At 38.9% G+C, this 14,748-nt stretch overlaps 1 long non-coding RNA gene across 1 annotated transcript; it reads right to left on the bottom strand.

Annotated features, from left to right (window-relative positions):
* Nucleotides 1-220: 220 nt before the first annotated feature.
* Nucleotides 221-5,578, bottom strand: LOC114042698. The gene is made up of 3 exons (XR_003569011.1): nt 5,251-5,578; nt 5,094-5,157; nt 221-294 (listed from the first exon to the last, which is right to left on the bottom strand). It is a non-coding gene; the product is annotated as an uncharacterized LOC114042698 (long non-coding RNA).
* Between the last annotated feature and the right edge of the window lie 9,170 nt (nt 5,579-14,748).

Genomic DNA, 14,748 nt, shown 5'->3' with positions numbered 1-14,748 from the left:
CAGACAGGCTACTGGTCTCAAGCTTTACCATCTCAGGAGTTCTAAAATAAAACTCATCTTCTCCCTCACCCTTTAAAAGAAAATTTGCTTTAGAAAGGGAGCAACGCAGCTAGAAACAGGGAGGGGGAGGAGGAGACCTCAACTAGGAGTTGGAAGACCTAGATTTCAATTGTAGCTCAGACATTTCTCAGCCATGCAACCGGAGATACTTACCTTCTCTGTACCTCAGTTTCCCATCTGTTGAATGAAAGTGTTGAACTAGATGAATTGGGAAGTCCTTTCCCACTTTCAATCCTATAATTAACAACAGAAATTCTCAGTTTTACATACAATCTTCTTTTGCTGTTCTACTCTGTATTTGGAAAGGCTTGTTTTATTTGGTGTTAGTAAGCCTTAGAATCTCAAAATATTAAAATTCTAAATAAATACATAAATCCTATGATTAACTTCCTCATCTGATCTCATAGCACTGTTTAATCCTCTTACATGCTTATTCCTAGTTGAAGTTTATTTATTTATCTGTGAACATCCCTAATTTTGCACAGGGGGTGGGGGAGGGGACTCCGTGTAGTAAATTTATGGGAGGTTATGGAAAAAACATTGGGAAGGCATATACTATGGATGGACTGTCATTATTCTTGGAGGTAACTCATCAATCAATGAGATCTCAGATCTAACCACCCCAATTAGACTGTAAGTGACTTGAGGAAAAAAACATTGCACTCATCTTTGTACCTTCCTCCTCAGCCAGCAAGGGCCTCACACATAAAAATCACTTCTAAATGTTTGAAGAATGAATGAGTGAGTGAATGAAGCTGCCAATCCCTTCTTTTCCATAGTCCAACATCATTAATCCAGACTAAAAGGGGTGGGGGCTAGAGTATGGATTATAGGATATATTTTAAGCAATCTTGTTTTCTTACTTTAAAAGTAGTCAGTGAAATTAGCCTACCAAAGGAGAGGTCTTTAGGACACCTGCTTTGATGATTAACTAAGAATGATTTGTCATTGGCATGGGGGAATTCACAAAGGCAGGACATGGCCTGCTGAGTTCAAGGAGAAAATTGGTAGGATATGGAAATTGATTAGCTATGAGAAAAGGGAGAAGAAATAACCTAGGATGGCTCCAAGGGCACAAACCTGGGGAGGGGATGGGAGAACGGTGGGGAAGTGGGAGGAGGGCTGAACTTGCAGCTTCCAGAGCCCCAGCTTTGAATCACTTTGTCCTTACTAGCTATGTGATCATGAACAGAGCACTTAACCCTTTGAGCCTTTGGGTCCTCACAGAGTGGTGAGAATGAAGTATAAAATGTAAAATGCTTTACAAGCTTTAAGGTGTTATATAGATATAAGTAATTATTGCCAATCAGTCAACAAGTATTGATCACTATGAGCCAAGCACTGTTCTGGGGGTGAAACTGAAGAGCATGAACATTATTATCTCTATTTTATAGAGAATGAAACTGAGACCCAGGGAAGGTGAAGTGACCTCCCACAGGTCCCACAGTTAGTAAGAATCAGATGCAGCACTGGAACCCAGGTTCTCTGACTCCAGAGCCTCCTTGGAGAAACTCAGTGGGATTAGGCAATGAGAGACAGAAACTCCCCTTTTCAAGAAACTCTGTTCCTCAGAAAGAGGCAATGGTTTCTGTGGGTACAGCACCCTCTTTCTGAGCACAGTACCTAGGATTTGAAACAGGAGAAATGACACAAAGAGGATCACGTGCTAGTCTTGCCAAACTACGAGCAGGAAGGCGGGGTTGAATGGTCTGGCAACTGTAGCCAGACACTTGAAATAGCAAGCACTCAAACAGGTCTCCTTGGTGACAGCTGAGCCTAGCAACAGTCTAAACACAAACCAGCCAGCTCCAATAGAGGAGCAGCCAATCTAAGGCGGGGAGGGGAAGGAGGGAGGCTATGGGGGTGTGGACACAGGCAAACAGAAAAATGTGCTGCAAGAATACAATGCAAGTCCAAGGCTTGTCCATCTCACCATTGGCTTCTGTGCTGCTATGTTATCTTGTGTGAGATGCTTCTCCCACCAATCACAGACCCTCAGAGCAAGGAGGGACCTTAGCAGCCATCTAGTCCAAACCATACCCAAATGAGAAGCTCCTTCAGGGCTTCTTAAACTTTTTCTACTCATGACCCCTTCAGGGCATCTGACCCCACATGGGGTTGCAACCCACAGTTAAAGAAGCGCTGCATACTATCAAATGGTCAGCAAGTGGTCAACCACCTTTTGGGTTAAGATCTCCAATGAGGAAGAACCCACTACCTCCCAAAGCAACCTTGTGCTTAGATTATTACTTTCAATATCATAGATTGACCAAGACTAGGACCTTGCACACGCTCTTGAGATTCCAGCATATTATTATTATACACTGGCTTTAATGCCTCAGATAGAGGCAGGTGACCTTTGGTTCCAACAAACAAATGAAGTAACTGACAACAGATATGTAATATGTAAAATGGGACCCTGGTTAATTAAATTGCTAATGACACCTGAAATAAGGTCAGAAAACTTAGATCAGCACATTTTCATATTGCCCTCTTCAATCCAAGATCATTTTCTCAGCTTTTTATTTATCCATTTTAGAGTTACACAACCAAAAAAGTGGAATAAGTATGTTCTGTTAAGAGAAATCCCTAAAAAGGGACAAATGTAGGCAACTTGATTAGGCTAGTAGCAAATGTTAAAAAGAACTACACATGAAGTCAATAATTTCACCAGCTTTTGTCTGTTTAAACCATGTGCTAATGTATGCAAATTCATATAATGAGATTTATTCAAGGCAAGACTAACATTTACTAATTGTGTTTGAGATGAGTTGAAGTCATTTAGTTTAAAAGAGGAAGAATATATTATTGCTGATTTTACCTGCGTTATCAATTTCCTAGGTAATGGTGCCCTTACAAAAGACCCACATTTTAATGAGGGAAATGGATTGTGTTGAAAATCTCTTTTTTAAAAGCTCCTTACATTTTATACCACCTTTTTTTTTACATGATTGAAGAGCCAGTTCTGGCTGGTTTTGATCAGGAGAGGCCAGTGGGATTTGAATACTTATATGACATGACAACTGCTAACTAAAAAGTTTAAGACTTAGACAATCTATGCATTGTCTTGGCCCATAGAGAACACTCCCAAGTGACTGGACTGAATGACATTAGAGTTGAATTGATTGACAGTATATATGTCTATGAGAGGAAATGTGGCATAATGGACAGAGCCATAAAGACCTGGGTTCATGTCCCTCCTCTGACACATACCTGCTGTGTGACCTTGGGCATGTCACTTAATCTCTCACTGCCCCCCAGAGAATTCTCCATCACTATAATGTTGCTGAGAAGTTACATTGCTAGAGGAAGTTTCTTTATCAGGCGTTACTTTACCAACAGGGTCTAGACCCAAAAATGTACCTCACCAACTTAATTATAAAAATAAGTGTATAGAAACCCTTTATCAAGTACAACAGTCAGTTATACTAAAAACTATAAAGCACAGATGTAGAAGGGCCTTTTTCTAGTTAATAAAAATAGTTATTTTATTGTTTTTTTTTTAATTCAATTTTATTTTCAGTTCCAAATTCTCTCCTTTCTCTGTCCCCTCCCTACCCACTGAGAAGGCAAGAAAAACAGAACCTATTACAAATATGTACAGTGATACAAAACAAATTTCCACTTTAGCCATGTTTCAAAGAAAAAGAAAGAAACAGAAGAAAATACATTTTAATCTGCACTCTAAGTCTATCAGTTCTCTAGCTGGAGGTGGACAGCATGTTTCATTGTGAATCTTTAGGAATCGTGTTAGTCATTGTGTTCAACAGAGTTACCAAGTTTTTCAAAGTTGATTATCTTTACAATATTGCTATTGAGATATGTGTGTGTGTACATATATATATATGTGTATATATATATACACATATATATATGTTGTTCTCCTGGTTCTGCTCACTTCGCTTTGCATCAGTTCATACAAGTCTTCCCAGGTTTTTCTGAAACCATCCTGGAAGGGCTATTTCTAATATGACAATAAAAGGATAAATAGATGATAGATAGACAGATAGATTGGTGTGGATGGGTGTTGATGAGGTCTGATACCAACACTGAGTTTGAGGTCTTTCAGCTATCTGAGCTGAAAGACAGAAGATTTGCCTACTGCCTCTTGACTGTCTTGGTACTTAAGGTACATCATCAAAGCAGCACAATGTTTTAGAAAGAGCCTTGGACTTGTCAGAAGTTAGAAGACCTAGATTTAAGTCCCAGATCTGACATTTATAAGCTGTCTGCTCATGGATAAGTTGCTTCATGCCTCTGGGCCTCAGTTTCCTCAAGGAATTGGGGAGGAAGGGCAAGTTTATGGGGAAAGATGCTAAGTTTCATTTCAGACATGTTGAATAAAAGCTACCTGTGGGTCATCTACATGGGGATATCTAACAAGTAGTTTGAGATAGAAGACTGAAGTTTAAAAGAGAAGCTAGGGCCAGATATATAGAACTGTGAGTAATACACATAAAGGTGGTAATTAAAGCCATAGGAGTGGATGAGTATAAGAAGAAAATGGAAGAAGGCCAATGGCAGAACGTTAGGGGATACTCAGCCTTCAGAGATGGGAGGAGGAACAGCAATGTACAACTTCATATCCCTAACTAGATTATAGGCTTCATGAGTTCAGGGACCATATGGACCATATTATACCTGAACTTTATATCTCCATTAACACCTAGCGCACAAAAAGATGATTCATTAATTCTTGTTGAAAACAACTTTGAAAGTCTTCAGAACTCTCATAAAACACAATGATCAGTGCAATACCATTCCAAGGGTCTAATGAGGGTGACGTCATCCTACCTTCTGGTAGAGTGGTGATGGGCTCAAGACACAGAACGAGACCTACATTTTTAAACACAGTCAACATAAGCATTTATTTTGCTGGACTATGCATATTTGTCATAAAGGTTTGGATTTTATGGAGGTGGGTGGTGACATGAGAGGGGAGAGGGAGAGAAAATAATTACTAATTGAAAAATATTTTAATTTTAAGAAATAAGTGAAATAAATGTTTTTGAATGAATAAATGAATGAATTACCTCAGGATCAATGCAGTTCCATTTTCTTGTTCTTCCTGACTGCCAGACATAGGTGAATCTGAACCTGCAGGTATATAAGAAAAATGACCCCAGTTAGCTAAGTAAAAGGTGAAGACAAGTACTAACAGTGTAATTCCAAAGTTGAGTTTATACATACCCATTATTCCAACCACTCTGATGAAGCTGGCTTTCAATCAACCCATCAGCCATTTCATTCACGCAACCAGTTTGCTTTGTCTTCACTGAATTGTCCAAATGGTCTGAGAGACTCAATATTGCTGTGTATCATGAAGACGTGGCCATAGAATAAAATGGACTGACTTTCAAGGAGCTTCTGAAGACCAATTTTGAAGGCCAACCCCCAACTGGGAAGAGGAAAAGCTGTAGATGCTTGTATAAGTTGTGGATGCTTCCTGTAAAGCTTCTTCTTCCAAATCATAAATTAAAATTATTCCATGAGGTAACTGGAAACCAAGTTGTTCCAATGCCACACACCTGCAAAAAAAAAAAAAGGACAAAGTTGATACCCTCCCAGTTAATTATCTGCTATGCAAATTAAGCAAAAACCTCCTTAAAATATTTTCCAAGTTTCAGACAATCACAAAACTAAGAAAAGTTATTTCAACTCAATGAAAAAAATCTTTACAGAATACTTATTATGTACCCAGCAATGTGCAAAATTAGAGGGGAAGGGGGTAGAAGAGTAAGAAGGGATATAAAAAATTCAGAAAACATTGAGGATTTTGTGATTGAATTGGAGAAATGAGACTTACTTGGACTAGTGCTCACGGTGGATGGAACAATAACAATTGATGACAGAGAGAAGACAGAACTACTCAGCTCTAATTTCACATAGCAGAGATGTTCAGAAGAACTTCCTTAATATATGCTTTACTTTCTTCCAACAAGAAGAATGATCTCTAGATTTTAAAGGACAGATTTAAAATTGCTAACAGAGAAATGAAACCCAAGATAAGTAGGGAGATGCCAAGAGGGCATCTACTCACTATCTATATCCCGAGCCAGAGTATTATTTATTCAGTGAGTTCTGGCAGAGGTCTTACATAAAAGATAATTTATAGTTAAAAGTCAAAGTTATAGAAAAGGCAATGTTGTTGTCATCCTTAGAAACTGATATACAAAAATGTGCATCTGACTAAGAAAGGGTGGGTAGGAAGGTGCAGAGAAGAAATTCAGAAAAATATCACCCTGCATAACCACTGGAAAATTTGCTCTTGCACCTTAATCAAAAGTTGGTGGCAATGAGCTTCCTCCTTTCTGTCAGCCTTCTAGCTTGCAGCTCCTGGGGAGAGGTGGGTTGGGTCTGTCTGCTGGCATAGGACAAAAATTAATGGAAATCACAACTGGTCCCCACAGACTGCTGTATATCCACTTCTAAATGGGTACCATCAGATGTGTAACAGAAGAGACATGTCTGCAGGGACTCTGGTCTGCTGTGCCTACATTTTCCCCAGCACCAGAGTCTAGGAAGGAATAATAAGGAGTTGAAAGGTGGTGGAAAGTAAGAGAGGATGACTTTGGAAGCTGAGAAGAGGTGAACTTGAAGGGAGAAAGGCAGAAGGTCACCTCTACTGGGAACTCAAGCAAACTGGTGTCCAAGGATTTTTATACAGAGGAGGGCCATACTGAAAACCCTTCCAATTGGGGAATGACTGAACAAATTGTAGTATGACTGGGAAGACCTTTATGAACTGAGGCACAGCAAAGTGAGCAGAACCAGAAGAAAAATGTATACAAGGATAACAACATTAAAGAGAAAAATAACTTTGGAAGATTTTAGAACTCTGATCAATGCAATGATAATTCATATGTCCAAAAGACTGAAGCTTAAATATGCCACTCTCCTCCTAGAGAGAGGTGGTGAACTCAGAATGCAGAAAATAACATACATTTTGGATATAGTTAATGGGGGAATTTGTTTTGCAGGACTATGTAACCATATATTGAGGGATTTCTTTTTCCAGAGTTTTAAAAACTCGTTCAACGGAGGAGGAAGGTAGTAGAAGGGAGGACAGGTTAATTTTTAAAATACTCATTACTTGAAAAATAAAAATAAGCAACTTAAAACAAAGGGGAAATTGTAGTATACAAATGTAATATAATACTATTTGCTATATAAAATGATGAAGGGGATGTTTCAGAAAATTCTAGGAAGCCCTGTCTGAACTGATGCAGAGTGAGGTGAACAGAACCAGGAAAACAATTTATACAATTACAACAACACTGCAAAGACAATCAACTTTGAAAAAATTTTAAAGCTCTGAGATCAATGGAATGATCAGCCATGTCTCTGAAGGACTATGAGGATGCATGCTTCCCACCTCCTGACAGAGAAGGGATAGACTCAAAATACAGAGCTTATTCAGGCATTTGTTTTGCTTGACCATACGTATTTGTTACTAGGGTTTTGTTTTTCTTTTTTTTCAGTGGGGAAGGTGGAAATGGGAAAAGAAAAAAAGAAATGCTTGTTAATTGAAAGAAATTAATTTATGGTACATACCACAGTGTGAGGTGCCAGATCAGCATCACTCAAGTGTTTTTATTGGAAGGAGTGGATGCTTGCGCAGGTAAGTCTAATTGACTTCCCATCCCTGAGGAAACATGGGCCCCAGCAGACACTGCAGTCCTTGTCTCCCTCTCCAGCTCCAGATACACTTAGGTGGTACAATGGGTAAGAGTGATGGACCTGGAATTAGGAAGACCCGAGTTCAAATTTGACCACAGACACTTTCTAGTTGTTTGAACCTAAGCAATTCATTTGACCTCTCTTAGCCTCAGTTTCCTCATCTGTAAAAAAGGTCTAATAATAGTAGCTATCTCACAGGGGTTGTAAAAATCAAATGAGATAACACACATAAATCACTTAGCCAACCTTAAGTGCTATATAAATGCTTATTATTATTCTTATATTCCTAACACATTAGTCCAATGTGGAAGAGTGGGCATACTCCTCAGAGAATCACAAAATTTTTGAGCTTAAAGGGACATCAGTGACAATCTAGGCCAATCTATGATATTCTCAAAGAAACCCCAAGGATAACAACCTATGTTTGAGAAGCCCCATGGAGGAAGGACCTCAGTGCTTCCCAAGGCAGCCCATTCCACTGCTGGTTCCCAAGTTCCTCTTGATGTCAAAACTGAATTGATCTCTTTGCAACTTCCACCCACTGCTCCTAGTTCTGTTCTCAGGGGCCAAAGAACAAATCAAATCTCTCTTCTTCATGACAGTTCTTCAAATACTGAAAGAGAGATATTATGTCTCCCCTGAGTCTTCTCTTCTCCACACTAACTATCCCCAGTTCCTTGAGTTGATCTTCATATGACATGGACTCCAGACTCTTCACCATCCTGACTGCCCTCCTCTATATGCTCTCCAGCTTATCAAAGTCTTTCCTCAAATGAGGCACCAGAACCAAAGCCAGTATTCCTTCCAAAAGGATTCTGACCAAGGCAGAGTACAGAGAGACTCCTTAAACCTGGAAGCTATGCCTCTCAATGCAACCAATGCACATTCAGCTGCCACATCACAACGCTGTCATATATTGAGCTTGTAGTCCACTAGAACTCCCAGATCTTTTTCAAACTGTTATCTAACCATGCCTCTCCCAGCTTGTACTTGTGAAGTTGATTTTTTCAATGCAAGTATGACTTTACATTGATCTCAGTTAATTTAATCTTATTAGATTCGGCAAAACAAAACAAAAACAAAAATCAAACAAGAGATAGTGAGGTTCATAGCAAGTAAAAGGGACAATTTCGATTATATTCAATTATAAAGTTTTTTCAAAAATAAAACCAATACAACTAAAATTAGAAGAGAAGCAGAAAATTTGGGGGAAATTTTATAGCAAGTTTCTCTCATAAGAGTCTCATTCTTAAAATATATAAGGAACTGAGTAAAATTTATAGGGATAAAAATATAGGAAATATAGGAAAAAATAGGAAAAAATTTAGAGGAATAAAAGTCACTCTCCAATTGATAAATGGTCAAAGGATGTGAACAGGCAATTTTAAAGGAAAAAATCCAAGCTACTAACAATGTTCTAAATCACTAAGAAACAGAGAAATACACATTAAAACAACTCTGAGGTACCACCCCACACCCATCAGAATGGAGATAATAAAAAAGGAAAATGACAAACGCTGAAGGGAGTATGGTTGAAAAAAAAAACACGCCCTTTAATGCACTACTGGTGGAGCTGTGAACTCGTCCAACTATTCTGGAAATCAGTTTGGAACTATGCTCCAAAAGTTATTAAACTGGACTACTAGGTCTGTACCTCAAAGAAATAAAAAATGTTTATAGCACCTATTTTTGTCATGGCAAAGAATCAGAAACTGAGGGGGTATCCATCAATTGGAGAATGGTTAAACAAGTTATGGTATATAAAGGTGATGCCAATAGAGAGGAAAAAAGGTGGGAGAGAAGAATTATATAACTAGATAAAAACAGGAGATAAAAAAATTAAAAAGCAAAACCCCAAAGAGAAAACAAGAGGAGGGGATCTAAGGCAAAGGAAAGAGAGCCAGAGGAAATATGGCCACCTTTAAAAAAAAATTAAGATAAAGTAACTGAAGGAACACAGTACTGTGTTTACAGCAGGAGGGGAGGTGGATCATGACTTTAAAAACTCAATATTGGTGATAGATGGAGGAAGATATAAACCTAACATAACTCTAAATGTGAATACATTAAACAACTCAATAAAATGAAAAAGAGTGACCAATTGGATAAGAAAACAAAACCCTACAATCTGTTGCTTACAAGAAACACTATTTTAAAAAGACATATGGGGCAGCTAGGTGGCGCAGTGGAGAGAGCACTGGCCCTGAAGTCAGGAGGACCTGAGTTCAAATGCGGCCTCAGACCAAACATTTGACACTTACTAGCTGTGTGACGCTGGGCAACTCACTTAACCCCAATTGCCTAAATAAATAAATAAAATAACATAAAATAAAATAAAATAAAATAAAAAACAGACACAAAATAACATTTACTATACAGCAAGTAAATCCAAAAAAGCAGGAGTTGCGATCACGCTATCTGACAAAGCAAAAATAAATATTCAAAAAATAAAAAGGAATAAATAAGGAAACTACATTAGATGATAAATAAGGAAGCTACTACCAATATCAGTAATAAATTTATATGCTCCAGATGTCTTAGCATAAAAATTCATAAAGGAAACATCTGAACTTCAATAATATATAGACAGTCTGGGGCACCTAGGTGGCGCAGTGGCTAGAGCACCGGCCCTGGATTCAGGAGGACCTGAGTTCAAATCTGACCTCAGACACATAAAAACACTTACTAGTTGTGTAACCCTGGGCAAGTCACTTAACCCCATTGCCTAGCCAATAATAATAATAATAATAATAATAATAATAATAATAATAATAATATATAGACAGTCAAAAGTGACAGGAGACTTCAGTATCACTCTCTCAGTTTTGGATAAGTCTAACACATAAACAAATTATAAAATTCATAAAGTATCTGGGGATCAGCCTCACAAAGCACACAAAAGACTTGTATAGACTCAAAGTTCTCCTTAAAGAAATAAAAAATAACCTAAATAGCTAGAGGAAAATTCAATGCTCATGGCTAAGCCATGTTAATGTAATAAAAATGAAAATACTACCAAAATTAATACTTTTAATACTACACCAGTCAAATTACCAAGAAAATACTTTATAAGACTTGATAGAATAATAACAAATTTGGAAAAAAAAATCTAGAATATCAAGGGAAATAATGAAAAGAAGTAAGGATAATAATAATAGCTGATAACTAACATTTATATAGCACTATGTGCCAGGAACTGTGTTAGGTGCTTTACAATTATTACCTCATTTGATCATCACAACAACCCTGAGAGGTAGGTACTATTATTCCCATTTTACAGATGAGAAAACTGAGGCAAACAGAGATTAAATTGCTTGCCCATGGCCACAAAGCTAGTAAGTATCCAAGGCCAGATCTGAACTCAGACCTTCCTGACTCTAGGCCCAGCAGTCTATGCACTGAGCCACCTAGACACCCAATGAAAGGGGAGTTAAGGGAATGGAGGAAGAATAGTACTTACAGACATCAAACTATATTATAAAGCATCAGTCATCAAAACCATCTGGTATTGGTTAAGAAAGAAAGAGAGAGAGAGAGAGAGAGAGATCAGAGGACCAGACTAGGCAAGAGAGAACTGGAAACAACAGAACTCAATAATCCAGTGTTTGATAAAGAAGACGACATGATTTACCTAACAAAAAAAAACCTCCTTATTTAATAAAAACTGCTGGCTAGCTGTGTGACCCTGGGCAAGTCACTTAACCCTAGTTGCCTCATCAAAAAAAAAAACTGCTGGAAAAAATTGGAAAACAGTCTGGAAGAAATTAGACTTAGAACAACACCTTATACCATATTCTACAATACATTCTAAATGGATACACAACCTTAATATTAAAGATCATACTATCAAAAAATAGTAGAGAAACAGATCATATCTCTCATAGCTCTGAGTAGGAGATGTATTCTTAACCAAACAAGAGATAGAGGCAATTACAAAAGAGAAAATAGATAACTCTGATTACATGAAACTTAAAAGCTTCTGCACAGACAGCACATATATATGACTAATACATTCCCCAGTAGATAAATGGTCAAAGGACATGAACAAACAGTTCTCAAAAGAATTGCAAAATATTCAGAACTACATATAAGAAATGCTCCAAATCACTAATAATAAGAGAAATGTAAATCAAAACAAACCTGAGGTTTTACTTCCCACCCCAAAAATTGGCAAAAATGACCAAAAATGGCAACAGTCAATGTTGCAGGGGTTGTGGAACTATAGGCACACTAATACATTGTTGGTGGAGCTGTGAAATAGCACAACCATTTTATAAAGCAATTTAGAATTATGCAAATAAAATGACTAAAATGTTTATACCCTTTGAACCAGAGATTCCATTACTGGGATTATACTCCAAGGAAGCCATCAATAAGAAGAAAGTCCTTATGCACTCCAAAATATTTATAGTAGCACTTTTTGTAATAGCAAAGAACTAGTAACAAACTAGATGCCAAACAATTGACTTAAAGGGTTACCCAGAGTACCAAGAAGTCTGCTGGTTTGCCAAGGGTCACACACTCAGTATGGGTCAGAGAAGGAACTAGAACACAGGGCTTCCTGGCTCTGAGGTCAGCTCTGAGTTCCAAACCACCATAGGCTTTTTACCTGCAAGTCAGCTGGTGGGGAGGGAGGGTGCAACCTGAAAGTCAGGCAGAGAGCTTTAGATTAGATATAGTAGAAAAAAGAATGGTCTGGATGACTCATAGTATTCCTCTGAGAAGTACTTTGAGTAACAGCACTCAGTACACTGGACAGCTCCCCAGCCTGGGTGGCTTTTTTTTTTCCCCTGCTCAGGGCCTCAAACTCACTCAGCAGGCTCCACTCTCTTCAACTCACGCTAATAAGGGACTTTGAAACTAAACAAAAAGAAACCTGGATCCAGATAATCACTTCCTCTCTGCAAAAACTGTCTCAAATGTGACTGACTACATGTTAAATTTCAAACAGTGACATGTTCGGCAGTAAGTATTTTTGGAATATAGCTACTTAAATAGAAATTGTAGCAAGTGTCAGAAGTAAAGAATGAAACCTTTCTGAAAAAGTTGGAGCTGTTAGAGAACCTGGCCAAAAGAGCTGGGTTCAAATTCCAGGCCCAGGCCAAATCATTCCACCACCCTCAATCTCAGATTCCTCAGAGGGAAAACAGAAATGATAGGAACTTTTATTTCAAGAGATAAGGAACCTGATATCATCTATTCTAACCACCTTATGTTAGAAGTCAGCAAAGTAAAGCTCAAGGAGAGGAAAAGACTGAGCATACTAGGATCCCCCATCTAGAGCTGGGGGGAATCACAAAGGCCATCTAGACTAGATTTTACTAAGAAATAAACTGAGGTGGGGGGTGGGGTAGACAGTATATCTTTGCATAATAGGAACCTAGAACTGGAGCCACCAGGAACCCGAGACCATCTTCTCCAACCCATTCATTTTATAGGCTAAGAAAACAAGGCCCAGAGGGGGAAATGGGTAAGCATAATCGGAACCTTGATATAGAAAATTATGGGAACTCAGAGGCCATTTTATTAGACCCTTCTGCTTTACACAGGAGGAAAGTGAAACTTGGTTGGACTTGGGGGGCAGGGTATGGAGGAAGGGGAAATGACAGCATAATAGGATCCTAACTCTAGATCTAAGAAAAACCTCGGAGCCCATCTAATCTAATCTCCTAACTTTTACTGAGGGAAAAACTGGGGCAAAGGGAGGGGAAGGAACTTCACATTCTAGGAACCTGGCCTTCAAGCTGGAAGAGGACCAGACAAGCAATCTGGTCAAACCCTTTTATTTTACAGTTAAATACAGTGAGGCCTAGGGAGGGGAGATTACCATGCAAAATCAGAACCATGCTTTAGACCTAGAAGTCTTCATCTAGTCCAACCCCTTCATTTTAGGGACTAGAAACTGAGTCAAGGGAGGGAAAAATAAATATGCCTAATAGGAGCATAAATGCAGAGGTAGAAAGGACCAAGGAAGCCATTAGGGGCAAACTTTCAGTATTACAGGTGGGGAAACTAAGACTCAGAAAAGGAAAATTACTAAGCATAATAAGATCCTGGCTCTAGAGCTGGGAGAACCTCAGAGACCATCTATTCAACCCCTTCATTTTACAGAGGAAGAAATTGAGGCCTGGAGAAGGGTAGTGAGTATGCCTATCCAGGAACCTGGATAAAAAGCTAGGAGGGACCCTGGCGGTCATTTTGTACAACCCTTTCATTTTACAGATGAGTAAACTGAAGCCCAGAAAAAGGCAATGAATATGACCAAAAGAGGAACCCGGATCTCAAGCTCTGAGACCCTTGAGGCCATTTTATTCAACTTCTTCATTTCACTGGCTAGTAAAGTCAGGCCCAGGGACGGTCAATGAATGTGCCTAATCTAAGAACCTGGATGGAGCTGGAAGGGACTCTGGAGGCCATTTTATTCAACCTCTTCATTTTACAGGCTAGAAAAATCAGGCCCAGAGAGGAGCCAATGAATTTGCCAAATCCAGGCACCTGGATTTCGAGCTGGAAGGGACCTTCGGAGCCATTTTGTTCCAGCCCTTCATTTAACAAGCTACGACAATGAGGCCCAGGGAGGATCAATGAATATGCCAAATCCAGGAAGCTGGATCAAAAGCTGGAAGGGTCCCTAGAGGCCATTTTGTATATTTTACCGATGAGCAGAGATAGACCCCAGGAAGGCAAGTGACTGAAGAATAGGATCCTAGATTCTGAGCTAAAGGGACCCTTATAATCTATCCCTCTCCTTTTACAGGTGAGGAAATTCTCACCACGGGGAGTAAAAGGACTGAGCATAATCAGATTCTAGATCTCTAGCCAGAAGGGGTCTCAGAGGCCATCTTGTCCAACCCCTTCATTTTACAGAGGAGCAAAGTGAAACCCTGGGAGGGACAGTGGTGAAATATCTTTGCAGCTTTGATCCACAGCTGGAAGGGGCATTGGAGCTTTTTTGATCCACCACTATCATTTTGCAGATAAGGAAACTGAGGCCAAGGTTGAGGAAGT

This window comes from Vombatus ursinus, unplaced genomic scaffold (assembly GCF_900497805.2).
Source record: "Vombatus ursinus unplaced genomic scaffold, bare-nosed wombat genome assembly UNPS02014735.1, whole genome shotgun sequence".
Taxonomy (NCBI): domain Eukaryota; kingdom Metazoa; phylum Chordata; class Mammalia; order Diprotodontia; family Vombatidae; genus Vombatus; species Vombatus ursinus.
This window is presented reverse-complemented; position numbering and strand designations above follow the sequence as displayed.